The sequence below is a fragment of the Gadus morhua genome, chromosome 17 (assembly GCF_902167405.1).
Source record: "Gadus morhua chromosome 17, gadMor3.0, whole genome shotgun sequence".
Lineage (NCBI taxonomy): Eukaryota > Metazoa > Chordata > Actinopteri > Gadiformes > Gadidae > Gadus > Gadus morhua.
Genome location: NC_044064.1, coordinates 13,791,559 through 13,806,927, shown reverse-complemented (window position 1 = coordinate 13,806,927; position 15,369 = coordinate 13,791,559). Strand labels below are relative to the sequence as shown.

The 15,369-nt window shown below is 42.9% G+C and overlaps 1 protein-coding gene across 2 annotated transcripts in view; it reads right to left on the bottom strand.

The window, feature by feature from the left end:
- Positions 1 to 4,573, bottom strand: part of LOC115529131 (mucin-19) — a 124,512-nt gene extending 119,939 nt beyond the window's left edge. Inside the window, exons 1-2 of one of the 2 annotated variants that reach the window (XM_030337620.1) lie at positions 4,456 to 4,573; positions 619 to 738 (exon numbers count right to left, since the gene is read on the bottom strand). The gene's annotated coding sequence lies outside the window, so the exon portion shown is untranslated. The remainder of the gene's footprint in view (positions 1 to 618; positions 739 to 4,455) is intronic. The other variant, XM_030337621.1, reaches the window with a different exon arrangement.
- Between the last annotated feature and the right edge of the window lie 10,796 nt (positions 4,574 to 15,369).

Sequence of the window (15,369 nt, the reverse complement as noted above, 5' to 3'; positions counted from 1 at the left end):
CGTACATCCATTTCGACGTATTCCCTGCTGACAGTCTGGGGTGGCTGTGCTGAGCGCTCGGAACAACGTTTGCGACTCACTTGTTCACATTTCCGGGAAATCATCTACTTAGAGGCACTCCTGCCACGCCCCCATATGCCTGGTCAAATCTGCCTGCGCGGGCAGATTTGGAGGGGAGGAGATTGTTCAGATTGTGGCCCGGACATATAACATATGAGCTCGACTGCCCTTCGAAAGTCTTCCGGAAGGTAACCAATCACAGCGGAGTGGGGTTGGCAGGAGGGGGGCGAGGGGGCGGAGAATGACAGAGAATTTACAGAAAGCGAGCGTTGAAAGAATGCTGAATGCGCCCAGATGAGGGGAAGAGTTTCCCGAAAATTGACATCGTTATTTGTGCTGTGATTCGTGTCAGGTTGCGCTATAGGAGTCATTAATAGGAAATTAGGACCAGAAAAGTAGTATAATAGGGTCTCTAAAAAAAATTAACTTGTGTTGGTCCGTTGGGCGCACTGCTTTAGCGTGTGTAACGCTTCTACGCGCCTAAACCAATGGTACCCTGTGCAAAAATGCAGATTTTCAACCCCTCTTACGCGCGTAACACGTTCAGTGTGGCCTTACCTTTAGGCTCAAGTTATCGTCATCATCACGGGCCTCTGGTGAATGGATCCAAGCTGGTTTCCCAGGACCGATCAGGAACAGTCCAATTAGCCACGTCCTAGTTAGCGCAGTCACAGCTCCCTGTTGCAGGTAGGATATTAAGACAAAAGATCTAGCAGGAGGGACGGGAGCTACTGCTTCTTTATTTGGTACAGACGGAATGATTTGTAGCCACAAGCAAACTACTTCATTGGAGCATTGATATTACATGCGTATTAAATGCTTGGGGAAGCAGATGGAACAATGAAAAAGTTGAAAGGGGAACTGTCAAGTTATTCTATTTTCAGAATAGCTTGATACGCGTGCTATGATTTAAAAAAATGTCTGCAACATCATTTCCCTATTAAGGCAAATTTTCCGATTTTTGATACACAGTAAAAGTAGGTGTTGCAGAGCAGGAATTAACAACAGGTCTTTGAAGTAGAATCTCTTGTATAAGAAAATAGCCATTCTTGACAGCTTCTCTTCAGCATGTTTTTTAAATGCGACTGTAATAATCAGATCATGCCAGGACGCACTAATTCTCATAAACCGCTAGAAACACAAATCTCACCGGGGATCACGTTTTGTGTTCACCGGGAATCATAGCTAATTCAGAGCGTGAATATCTATTGAAAATCCAGTAGCTTTGTAATTTAAACAAAATCGAAATCAGCAGATTTACCAGGAATGCCTCTTTCAAAAAAAGTGGAAAGTGGGGGATTACAATAAGGATTGCCCGACGTCCCGGGGCAAGTAAAACACCACGTCGGGCAAGTAACTATGACAACCCGCTTGCCTGTTCGGGCAAGTGGAGGACTCGAAGCAAAAAAAAAATGTACCTATATAAATTAAAAAATGCTTGGCGTACTATTTGATTTTATTTGAATCTGGCTGCGGCCAATCAAAATCGAGATTGTGAGACTCCCGGCAGATAGCGGGCACGCCGCAGGCAGTTGATGAAGAACTGAGATGAGATGGCTGCGTACGAGCTCAAGCGTAAGCAAACTTTGTCGTTATTTGATAACCACTAATAAAAAAAACTATTAATATTTGGGGAAATTGACTTCGAAAATTGGCAAGTAGAATTCAGACCCACTGGCCTGACCGGGCAAGTGGAAAATAACCTTAGCGTTGAGCCCTGAGTGAAATCTTAATTCAGATCCAGCGACAGTTTTCATTCAAGTGTGGACGTCAGACCTGTGTTACAATCTGGCGCATGCGCTCACAAAGGCTGCATTGAAATGAAATGTGTGGTTGACATGCTTGTTCTTGACCCGTAATCTGTAACCTATACAAGTAAATGGATAGGGAAAATGCTGTCTAAAGGCTACACATACGATGATTTACATTAAGGGGATTTTGCTGACGCTTTCATACAAAGCGACTTACAACCATTAATTTACACATTCATACACAGACGGCGGAGTCAACCACGCAGGGCGACAGCCAGCTCTTCTGGAGCAGTCAGGGTGAGGTGCCTTGCTAAGGGACACCTAGACACTCAGCTTGGAGAAGCCGGAGATCGAAACAGCGACCTTTCCGGTTACCAGTCATTCCGCTCTACCTCCTGAGCAATCATCGCCCCGTTGACGGGCCTGGCGTCTGATATAATTGGATTGTTTTGTTTATGTATTTATTAGAGATGCTCCGATCAGCATTTTTTGGCCCGATCACCAAAACCGGGATCTGCCGATTGCCGTTCTTTGCCGATCACAGAAAGGCAGGGGAATGGGAATCTTCCAAATCTTTAATCTGGAAAGGTGGCAAGCACCAGTTTCTTTCCCAATACTCTTTATTTTTTCTCTTTGGATCCGCCCTGACTGAAACATCAAAGTCACCGTAGAATGTGACTGTCAAATATGGTAAATTTGCCTGCACGCATACTGCTGTCATACAGTACTGAAATGTGCCTGCGTGCACGCATACTGCTGTCATTACGGTAATGTGCCTGCGCGGTACTGAAATGTATATCACGGTATGATTTCAGGCGTAGACGGTAACGGTATAAAATCACGGTATGTTAATTTTTCCTCTAATTTCGATATAAATGCTTCTGAAGGAGTACAATACTGGTAAGACTCGCTTCCAAAGATTTCAAGCACTCGTGACTTTAAAAAATCATTGCGTTTATTTTACCATACAAAAAAGAACCAAACTGTCTTCTTAATAAAGACAATATTACAAGGAAACGAAAAAACCTTTATAGATAACGACTAAACTTAAATAACAACGAACTACACTTAATAAGTGTAGACTTTTTTAAACCTCCACCTCTTCCCTTGTCATTCAGGGTCTGACAAACACACGCCTGGCCTTATATTACCTGGGCGGTGCAAAACCTGCATACAGACCCTTACAGGTTAAATGCAAGACATATATTTCCAGCCTGCACTTGTGACCTCATTTTATACTTAATTTCATTAGAGTATGTTCCTTGTTGCGGAGAATGTTATTGATGTTATGGTCTTTTTGTTTAGGCTACATCCTTGCATTCGTTAATTAAAGGATTGCAGTTGTTCAACGCTTTCAATTCAGCGTACTGTGTTGTTTCTTTTCGCGATGATTTATTTTCTCAGCAATTAGGGCTGAGGTGAAGGCCCGGCTGTAGTGCTCACGGTTCGCCACTGAGCACCAGCAGTTGATGTCCTGACGGGGGATCCTGGCACCAACCCGGGCTAGCAGGTCCCGAACATGGCCCCAGTCAACCGAAAATACCGCTGGAACCGGCCGGCATCCAGGCGGAGTTCCTGGAGGAGGTGGTGAAACTCCCCCAGCTGTGAGCGCCTACAGAGGATGTCATGCCCCCAAACACAACAGCGTTTGGGTTTCCTACTCTCCTCGAACTCCCACAACAAGAACAGCGCAGCGATGGTGGTGATCTCAGCCATGTTTGTGAAGCAAAAGAAAAGGAGAGGGGACAAATACGTTTTGGGCGGGCTCAGCTAGCTTTGTAGGGGCGTTAGGCGGGTAATCCTACGCGCAAAACGCGTTCAGTGTGGCCGCACCTTTAGGACTTTCTACCACACTTCCTTGGCAAAGTTTTTCCGCAAACTTTCTGAAAGTGAGCAATGATTATGTATAGTATACCCACTCCTCCAGGGACCACTATGGCACAAGATGAACATGTGAGAGGATCTACTAAAAGTGCACACATTAAAACACCACAGAAAAAGGGTCCCTATAAAGTGATGAGCAAAACCATGAACGAAATCAATGATCCACTCACAGATACGGATCATAAGTACAAAATCATAGAAGTAATGCACATGGAAATCCTAGAAAAAATGAACGATATCAAAGATCTCACACAAGATTCTTTCCGTTTGAACGACTCGTTCATGAATCACGCACGACTACCCCAAACCTCATACGCCCATGTAGACTTCTCTCAACGTTGAGGCACTGCATCCCACATAGCAAAAAAGCAACGTACATCCAGCGGTTTCTTTGTTTCTGATACACCATATTAAATGGTTGATGGCTCATTTAAAAAAGGAAGATAACAGTAAACAGACGTTTGCTAGACTAGCTAGCTGTTAACACCAGAGGCACCAAACAGCGTGTCCGCGTGGTTTGTGGTGCAGCACTATCGGTTCAACTCAAACCCTGATTCAGAAAGTAGTCGAGGCTTTTATGATATACTTGGAGGGCGATAAGCTCAAGAAAGTTCAGATGTTGACTCCAAACATGAGAGACGGCAGCACGCCAGCCAGTTGCATAGCCGCGCTGCCCCTGAGTACACCAATCCGGGTTGCACTTTTAAACAACATATACCTCACAGGATAAATGTACTATCAGACACCGGACATTTCTTACTTGTTTAATATAGTTGCTTTGTTTGGCTGGGATCCACGACTCCTGACGTCTCTCATTTCAAGGTGATGTTGGTTGTGTGACAAGCGAGGGACGAAAACTCCTGGGTTGCCAGGTCTGTCTTCATCCCCCGACTACGTCTACGGGGTTGCCAAGTCGGCCTTCAGAAAAACCCGTCCCGCACCACAATACCTGTTTCTTCCCCAGATTAATTGTGAATTGTGGTATTCGCAGTTATTGAGTAGAAGCAGAATACTTCACATCCACAAACATTCATTATTCGTCTGACGTCATCGACGTCTTTCCAGGCTTTCAGAAACATCAAGACGGTTACCCTCGAGCGGGCGTGAGAGATTTTCGAGCATAGGATAATACTTCGGTATTTTTCCATGTAGGCCTACCTGCAAACCTCGCCATCGTGTGAAGAAATAATTGTCACAAGTTTGGTGCTGCTTATTGTTATTATAAGCGTTCTCAGTTGGTAAGTAAATCTTTTTCTTTGTATGTATGCGTGCCTATACTGGTACCGTAGCCGTAGCCTAGGCTACTGGAATAACTTGAGTGCGTGTGGCAAACTGGAGCATGAAGAGAGTGTGGAGTATGAAAAGTGAGGTCTGAAAAGCCGAAAAATATCGATAAATGTGAATGAGAGTGCTTTTTTCCTTCCAGTTTTTGGAGGGAGTCATTTTGGCGTGCAGCTAATTTCCCGGTCATTTTTTATGTGTCCGACTCCATTGTTTTTAAGTTTTATTTATCAAATGCCCATAAATCAGCATTTATCAGTATTGAGAATGTGTGTTGATTGATAAGGTTAATTTAGGCATAGCAACATATGTACAGCATACACCTAGGTACTTGATGACTGATTATGTTTGAATGTCCAAGAAATAATGTATGAAGCTTCCATTTATGTTTTTGTTCTTTTCTTGTAGGCTCAAGTGGTGTGCAATTTCAATCTGCATTGTATGTACGAAATAGGGATGGGCGTGAGGAATCGATTACTCGAGTAGGCTACTACTCGTTACAAATGAACTCGGTTGGTGGACAGGCAAACTCGAGTTGGCATATACACACACACAAACAAAGTTTTCTGAAGCAAATGTATCAATTTTCTGTCGGCGCCACTAACGGATGACGTGGGCACAAAGAAAATTAAATGCATCCATTTCCATGGCGCGTTCCGTGCCGTGTGCAGGCACGCCAGAATTCAAAAAGTTAAGAGATGGCGGTTAAAGCAAATCGCAGCGAAGAATTTAAATACTTTAAAGAAATAGGAGATCATAAGGTGAAATGTAAAATATGCCAAGCGAAATCGAGCTACCAGAAAGTACTATGCGGCAACATATGCTCCTGAAACACAACGGTGAGTTCGGGAAAGCAGACCCGCAGCAACGGTGAAAGTGTGTCGGCTATTTTCACCGCCGCAAGATGCAGCTGTAATCCCGGGCGTGTAGAGAAGATCACAACTCTGAGTATTTCCATAGTCCATTTGCTGCCGTTTTATTTGCAGCTTTAAGCATTTATTTGCAATGGTTAGGCTACTTGTTTCGTTTTTTTTAAACTGTTACAGGCCTTGGTTCGACGTGATTTAAATTGTGAGACGCTGCGCATATTTATTTTTGTAAGGAAAATGTGTTTTGAACGTTTGCAAAAATAAATAATGAATACTCTGATAACTCTGACTGTTTTGATGGAGAATAAGCATTACATGTTTGGTTGGTAATATTGCCGTTCATCATCGGGCCTGCCGCCTATTCCTGCTGCAGATGCGTTGCATTCTAAAAATAGATTTGATTTAACGAGTACTCGATTGATCCTCGAGGAATTCCTTCGATCACTCGAGTTTGGAATTTACTACTCGTGCCCATCCCTAGTACGAATATTGACATACTACTGATAGTTGAATGCTAAAAAAAACACTAGCCTTTACGGAAAATACAGATCAAACAAGAAGTTGAAAAGACGGAGGAAAATCACTTGCTAATAGAAAAACTCATGCAGACAACCTTTGCTCTGCGTCGACAAGATATTGTCAAGGGAGATCTGCTGGTTAAGGTCTTACTGGATAGCTGGCCAGCCTTAAAGATGGAGTCTGAGAGGTAACATCCTCATACTTTCGTTACAAAATCCCAGCACCCATTGACCCCGTATTATGTTTGAATGTGTGTGATTTCAGCATAGGCGTCGATTACGGGGGGACATGTCCCCCCCACTATTTGTAATAAGAATTTTGTCCCCACCACTTTTAAAAATGTGCAAACCAATTGCGACTGAAAAAATCCCCACATACTCAACCAAAATCGCAGAGTCTAAAATCATGCGATAGGTGTGCACGAAGACATCATTTATCAGATAGACCTACCTAATAAACCGTTGGAACACACAAGACCGGAACCCATAGCAACGCCGGTAAACAAACCCCGACTCCCGAGAAGCCCAATCCCTATGAGCTCCCTGCGCTACGGCCATCCGGAGGCGCACAGAGCTTTTGGCCGTGATATTATATATACAATTATATTATATTATATACTATTATAAATAGAGCTCCGAGAGTCGCAAACGGCAACAATCACTTTCTCCTCCATGCTGCAGTTCACCCCGGACTGCACTGCACTGAGTTTGACGGTTGAACGCTGATTGGCTGTTACGTTACACATGTCACTCAGTGGCCACGCTGTTGAACGCTGATTGGCTGTCATCATGCGAAATTCGTGTCAAAGTTGAAATATTTCAACTCGAGCGAATTTGTCGCGCCGCAAATCCTCGTGAACGCGCTCGCCTGTGCACGGCGAAAGTGTGGCGCGACAAATCAAAACAAATCAATCAGCCGGTCCTTTTGCTTCCTGTAAAAAGCCTGTTTGTGACACGATATGGATACATCATCTAGCCTGCATGTGGAGGGGCACATAAGGTAAGAAATTGGTTTACGTAAACTTTGCTGCTGGTTCTGTTTGCTCGTGATGACCTGGCCAAAGGTTATCCACGGTCCTAAGCGATTGTGATCTGATTCTGGTTGGTGCTCCAGCTAGTATGCATTGTATAGATTGCAGCTAGTAGCAGCTACACACGGTGCGATTGCTATGCCAATGTGGTTATAGTTGTTTTGTCTGATTGAGATATGTGACGACTTGGAGCCTGGTAGGCCTATCCAGACATAAATATGTTCTCGCATAACCTGTGTGATTATCCTAATCTGTAGGGGATTTTATTTGTGGGCAATTTGCTTATGTTGTTGCAACGAGTGCAACAACAAAAAGTCTACATTGGTCCTTCGCAAGTGTTTACTGGTGGTCAGGATTTGGCAGATAAAATTCTCCTCTGGGCGCTTGTTTTTATTTTAATTTTTTTAATGCAGCATCACATATGCTACCAGCAGCCCTTGCTCGTCTTCAAAAGGCTGATGCTCAGTACCTCGTTTCATTTCGTACCCCCTTTACAGTCTGGCATTGTTTGTCTGGTAAACTTTGTTGATGTCAAGATAAGTGTTAAATTGCCAACACTGTTCTTTGTCCTGTGTGTATTAGTATTACATATCCCGAGCCAATACCCTGGTGTTTCCAACGCCGTTTTGCAAAACAAGCCAAAACACAAACTGTGTTTTCAACTTATTGTTCGAATAGGATTTTCAACACCTGACTATACACTGTAGAGCATATTGTAATGCAGCGTTGAATGGATGAATAGCTTACATAAGGGTGCCCAGCACTTTTCAAACCACACTCAAGCTTATGGTTATTGTCCCCACCACTTCTAAAAACAAACTGACGCCCTTGGGTGTGTGCAGAGTTTCACTGCATAACTAATTTGAACCTACGGAACACATTCTACTCTGAGCTGGACCGACATACTTCACAACTGATCAACTTGTACAGACAGAAGGCGTTACGGAGAGGAAAGACAGCAGTGGCGCACGGGAGATCCTTGGAATTTATGATCTCCAGGTATGTCTAGCAAAGCCATCATCAAAACAGTAATCACTTTTTGTGCAAACATTTCAGAGTACTGTTGCACTAAACTAAATCAGAGAGCTGACTCAAAATTACAGTAAAAAAACCATGTTTTGTATTAAATGATAAATGATAAAAAATCTAGAATTATTATAATTAGTCAGGTGATATGTTTATGAACAGTTTGATGAGTTTCCTGTAATTCTTCAGAATGTTGTCGGTAGGGCCTACACCAGGCATGGGCAAACCACGGCCCGCGGGCCGTATACGGCCCTTTGGGCTTTTTAAGCCGGCCCGCGGAACTTGTCCTAATATTATTATTATTAAATTACATTTTACCTTTCTCCTGTAATGCCCCCATTTCCCCTCTAGATGGCGCATGATCTCGCAATGCATGTGTGGGCCGTAGCGCCAGTTACAGGGTTTGTTTATATTTCTCCCTGCTGTGAAATGAGTGGATCACGAAAAAGAAAAGTTGACAATGAGTGCCGAGTTTTTAACACGGAGTGGACAAGAAAATACTTCTTCACTGAATTCCAATCGAAGGCTGTATGCCTGATATGCAGAGAAACTGTCTCGGTTTTCAAGGAGTACAATATCAGCCGTCACTTTACTACGAAACATGCGAACTACGCTAGCAATCTGTCAACGCAAGAACGGGTGGCTACGGCTCAGAGGTTGGCGGCTAATTTAAAGACTCAGCAAAACATTTTTCACAGACAAACTGCGATTCAAGAATCAGCTACCAAGGCAAGTTTTTTGGTTTCATACGAAATAGCAAAGGCTAGCAAGCCTTTATCTGAAGGCGAGTTTGTGAAAGAATGCATGGTACAGACAGCTGATATCTTGTGCCCGGAGAACAAAAGCAAATTTGAAAATGTCAGTTTATCACGCAGGACTGTGACTCGCCGTGTGGAACTGATTGATGAAAATATAGTCAGCCAATTAAACAAAAAGTCTGATTCCTTTGAGTTATATTCACTAGCACTGGATGAAAGTACGGACGTAAAAGACACTGCTCAGCTCCTCATTTTTATCCGAGGCATTGACGACAGTTTTACAATAACAGAGGAGTTTTTGACCATGGAGTCAATGAAAGGAACAACGCGGGGAGAGGACTTGTATAACCAGGTGTCTGCTGTCATCGAAAGAATGAAGCTTCCTTGGAGTAAACTTGTCAATGTCACAACGGATGGATCGCCAAATTTAACTGGCAAAAATGTTGGGCTGCTGAGAAGAATCACGGATAAAGTGAAAGAGGAAAACCCTGACCAGGATCTTATTTTCCTTCACTGCATCATCCATCAGGAATCCCTGTGCAAGTCTGTATTGCAGCTTAATCATGTTGTGAATCCAGTCGTAAAACTCGTGAACTTTATACGAGCAAGGGGACTTCAGCACCGTCAGTTTATCGCGTTCCTGGAGGAAACTGATGCGGATCATCAGGACTTGCTGTACCACTCTCGCGTCCGCTGGTTAAGTTTGGAGAAAGTGTTACGAGTGTGGGAGCTGAAAGATGACATCATTGCATTTTTGGAGTTGATGGGGAAATCTGACGAGTTCCCTGAGCTAAGCGACAAGAACTGGCTTAGTGACTTTGCGTTTGCTGTGGACATATTGTCACACATGAATGAGCTGAATGTGAAACTACAGGGGAAAGATCTGTTTGTTCACGACATGTACAAACATGTGAAAGCCTTCATCTCCAAGCTCACTTTGTTCTCCAGACAAATTGCGAACAAAACTTTCGCTCATTTCCCCACACTTGCCATGCAGGAAGAGGCACCGCGAAACGCAAAAAAATACTGCAAATCACTTGAGGACCTGCATGGAGAATTCAACCGTAGGTTCTCTGATTTCGAAAAAATTGAACCGTCACTTCAGTTGGTGTCCTGTCCCCTGTCACAAGACCCTGACACAGCACCAGAGGAGCTGCAGTTGGAACTGATGGATCTTCAGTCTGACGCCGTCCTAAAGGAGAAGTTCAACTCTGTTAAACTGAATGACTTTTATGCTTCACTTAACAAAGCCACATTTCCAAACCTCCGGAGGGCTGCCCAGAAGATGCTGACTTTGTTTGGCTCGACTTATGTGTGTGAGCAGACATTCAGCGTCATGAACGCCAACAAATCCCGTCACAGATCGAGGTTAACGGATCAGCACCTCAGCTCTGTCCTGAGAATTGCCACAACCAAAATAACTCCAGACTTGGATGCACTGGCAAAACTGGGAGATCAACAACACTGTTCCCACTGAAACTGAAAGAGATGATGTGCTGCGGCAGTGAGGTAGGAGCCAAATCTCCTACACACAGCCTGCGTGGCTGTTAATGTAAATAATAAAGATGAGGTAAAAACTTTTTTTTTTTTTAATTATTATTTATTATTTACAATTTTGGTTTGGGCGCAGTGAGGTAACATTTTTTTTATTATTATTTATTATTTACAATTTTTGTTTTGGCGCAGGCCTCAGATGTTTGATCAGTCACGTTACGACATGTTTTTGCATTGTTCATGTTCTTGCAAATAAAAAATGTTACATCTGTTCCTGGCCCGGCCCCTCTGTCAAATTTTAGAACCCAATGTGGCCCCCGAGTCAAAAGTTTGCCCACCCCTGGCCTAGACTGCAGTGAACAAGTGGGGAAAATATTAAAAAAATTATTACTTTTGATATGTTTATCAAGGAGGAACATGTTGTCAACATGAAACGCACTTTGGCCCTTCGTGCACTTCCTGTCTACCTACGTGAGGATGATTCGGAGTTCTTCAAGACCTCCAATGTAAGCACTATTAATATCAAATAATACTAACATAGAAACAAGCTTGAATATGTGCAAATTAAAGGGTCATTAGTGGATGTTATCATTTGTTCCATTTGATGAAAGGAAATAATCTTAAACGGACACTTTAAATTTTAAATGACTTAAAACGCTACACAGTGTCCCTTCAAAAGTAAAGATCCCAGCACTTTCAATATTTCTGACATGGAAGTCATCAGTAGGCTGTTGCAGCCTTATGGTACTGTGCGTGATTGTCAAATTACAAAAGATTTAGGCCACAACAAGTAATCATAGGAAAAGAGATTACTACCACAGTTAACCTTGTTGTTAACTGGATTGTCGAACCTCAGATTGAAGAGGAACAATGCGGTTTTCGCCCCGGACATGGAACTACGGACCAGCTCTTCACTCTTGCAAGGATCCTGGAGGGGGCCTGGGGAGTATGCCCATCTGGTCTACATGTCTTTTGTGGATCTGGAGAAGGCGTATGACCGGGTCCCCCGGGAGAAACTGTGGGAGGTGCTGTGGGAGTATGGGGTAAGGGGGTCTCTCCTCAGGGCCATCCAATCTCTGTACTCCCATAGCGAGAGCTGTGTTCGCGTCCTCGGCAGCCAGTCAGTCTCGTTCTCAGTGGGTGCTGGTCTTCGCCAGGGCTGCGCCTTGTCACCAATCCTGTTTGTGATATACGTACATGGACAGGATATCGAGGCGTAGTCGTGGTGGGGAGGGGTTGCAGTTCGGTTGTCTGAGGATGTCGTCACTGCTTTTTGCAGATGATGTGGTCCTCATTGGATCATCTGCCTATGACCTTCAGCACTCACTGGATCGGCTGGCGGCCGAGTGTGAAGCGGCTGGGATGAGGATCAGCACCGCTAAATCTGAGGCCATGACTCTTAGCAGGAAACTGGTGGATTGCTTACTCCGGGTAGGAAATGAGTCCTTAGCCCAAGTGAAGGAGTTCAAGTACCTCGGGCTCTTGTTCGCGAGTGAGGGTACGATGGAGCGTGAGATTGGCCGGAGAATCATAGCAGCGGGGGCGGTATTGCGTTTGCTTTACCACACCGTTGTTACGAAAAGAGAGCTGAGCCAAAGCTCTCGATCTTCCGGTCGATCTTCGTTCCTATCCTCACCTATGGTCATGAGGGTTGTTGGTGATGGTGATGACCGAAAGGACATGGCGGTACAAGCGGCCGAGATGAGTTTTCTAAGAAGGGCGTCTCCCTTAGGTGAGAAGCTCAGCCATCCGTACGGAACTCGGATTAGAGCCGCTGCTCCTTTACTTAGAAAGGAGTCAGCGGAGGTGGTTCGGGCATCTGGTAAGGATGCCCACTGGGCGTCTCCCTTGGGATGTGTTTCAGGCACGTCCAGTGGGGAGGAGACCTCGGGGAAGACCCAGGACTATGTGGAGAGATTATATCTCAACACTGGCCTGGGAACGCCTCGGAATCCCCCCGTCAGAGCTGGTCAATGTTGCCCGGGAAAGGGAAGTCTGGGGCCCCCTGCTTGAGCTGCTCCCCCTGCGACCCGACCCCGGATAAGCGGATGAAGATGAGATGAGTTAACCTTCTATATGCGGTCACATGTGCCATGTGAGTGATGTAGAAAAATTGATGGGAGCAACAAGTATATATAGTATATAGTTAATAACTTGCTTCTAGAACACCTGATAATTGCATTGATTATGTTTTGCAACAAGAAGAGGAGCCTGATCTCAGCGATACTTCTGTTGCCCTCCACAACTGGGGCGGACCCCTTCAGTACCGAGAAGGTCTTCATTGTAGTTGAGGGGGAGGTTGTTTTGAAGGATTTGGCTGATGCATTTACATATTGTTGTTGGGACTTATCTATGCTTTCAATTTGGAGTATCCAAGAAAACTCATCCGCACATCCACATTCATTCAGAAAATACTGATGTGTCCAGATGATAACAAACCACTGGAACCATCCCTTCTGAATTTGAAAAATGATTTGTTAAACTAAGCAGAAAGCTTCAAGGTTCCATACATTCCTGTGCTTAAACAGAAGGCTTGTTTTTGTTCAAAGGAGCAACACACATATAAATGTCAACATTGCCCTGCTTGTTAAAGGAAGCAGAAGGTGTTTTCAAATGCCTGTAAACATTTTCAGGTGAATTTATTTAAAATTAGGTAGTTGATTCTTTCGAGAACAAGTGATTGAGATTTTTCATTTAGATTTTCAGAACTTAGGTCCCCTGGTTGACTGAGTTATTCGTCAGAATCTTTCAATTAAATTTTCTACCAACCAACATGTTCAGTTTAATGTTGTTAAAAAGCGGCCCTTTGTCTTCATGTCATTGTTTAAAACTTAATAAATAACCTATTTTGTATCAGTGGAGGATGTATATTTTTTGGAGAATTTAGTTTAAATCTATTAATTATATCAAATCAATAATCTTAACTCTTTTGACTAGTTTTAAGTTGTGTAAAGTTAAATATATTATTTAGAGTTAGTTTGTTGAACTTAGCTTCACCAAGTGTGATTGAATTAAATTAATTTAGTAAGTAGATATTTGCATGATAATATGAGTAAAGACAACTTATTTATTTTGTCATTCTTTCATTAATTTCGAGTCCAGTTGAAATATTTTTAAATTAAAGTAATTAAAAAATTACATGTACTTACATTTTCTTAGGTAATTGGTCAAAACAAAAGTTTTGAGTACTCTGAACTTATCAGGTTTAACAGTGCGATTATCCGTTTGCGTTGGTTGTTAACTCTAGGACCGTCCTATTGGGGTGCTCATTCTCCCCCCCTCTCATGCACCCCTGGGGGTGTATTTCATTAAGGCTCACCTATAACAAGTTTCAATTTTGCAGCAAATACTGGACCTAAATACAGTATATGTCTATAGTATGAATAAGGGTCAACTATATAAAGTAATTTACTTTCATTACTCATTAGGTTTCCTTTGTCCACCTGCTTTGAAAATGTGAATGTTTTTTTTATAAACCAATAAAGCTAATTCAATTTGAATTTGAGAGAGACGGACAGACAGGGCAGTAGGTTGTAAATGAAATATAAAAAACAGTTGAAATGTGAACCGAATGTTTCCCACCAGAGGAGCCGCTCTGAGTAATAGACGAGCCGGGGAGAAGTGGGCCAGTGTCACACTTTCTGAGAGCAACTCAACAAATCAGTTCCTACACTGACACACAGTGAGGGGCGGTAGCGCTGTGTATGAACACACAGCTGTAAACACACCGCATGAAGTGCAGTGATGCTAGGAACAATGCTATAGCATGACTGCCATAATATCAACTAGGGAGATGGGAGGGTTGGAGGGAGAATGAGCAAGAACAGAAGAGACGGGGCATATGGGAGACGGTATATTATTATCATCCAAATAACAGTGTTGGGGTAGTTACTCAAAAAAAGTATTTAGTTACTTATTACTTCTGTAAATTTTAATAAGATTAATTTACTAGTTACTGCATTTGAAAAGTAACTTCACTACTTCTTACTTTACTTTCCCGTTTCTTAATTTACTGTAGATACATGGAAAAACATAGCCCTATCATTACTTGGTGTTTTTTGTTTAAATGTATACAAAATGGCATGGGACCATATGAAAGAACAATATCCCTGTCTGCACAAAGAAATATGCCTCACTCTAAAATCCACAAACAGGATAAAAGAGGCTATGGTACGGTCAATCAACACACAAGTTTCAAAACACAGGCTTTGGGAACCATGAGAACAAAAATTAAGTGGTCAATTAAAAATATTAAAATAAAGGTCACTTTATCCCAAAAAGTTAAGCGGTGGTGACACATGCTGTTACTTTGTGATAGTCCAAAGGCTGGATGAACATGATCTATTTCACAAGCTATGACATTGTGTCTTCCTCTCACCCTCTTGCAGGAAAGAGCCTTCTCGCGTTTAAACTAATGCTGTCTACCAAGTGCACCGTCATTCCTGTTTGTCATTTGTTCATCCGGTTTGTCCATGAAATCTACACTAAATTAAGAAACGGGAAAGTAAAGTAATTAGTGACGTTACTTTTCAAATGCAGCATTAGTAAAGTAATCATTACAATTTACAGAAGTAACTCTTAATAAGTAATTGCTGTTTGAGTAACTACCCCAACACTATTCGCTGTGTGGGGGAACGAGTAACAAAGTAACTGATTACAGTAACGATATAATTTTTTGGGGTAACGAAATAAAGTAG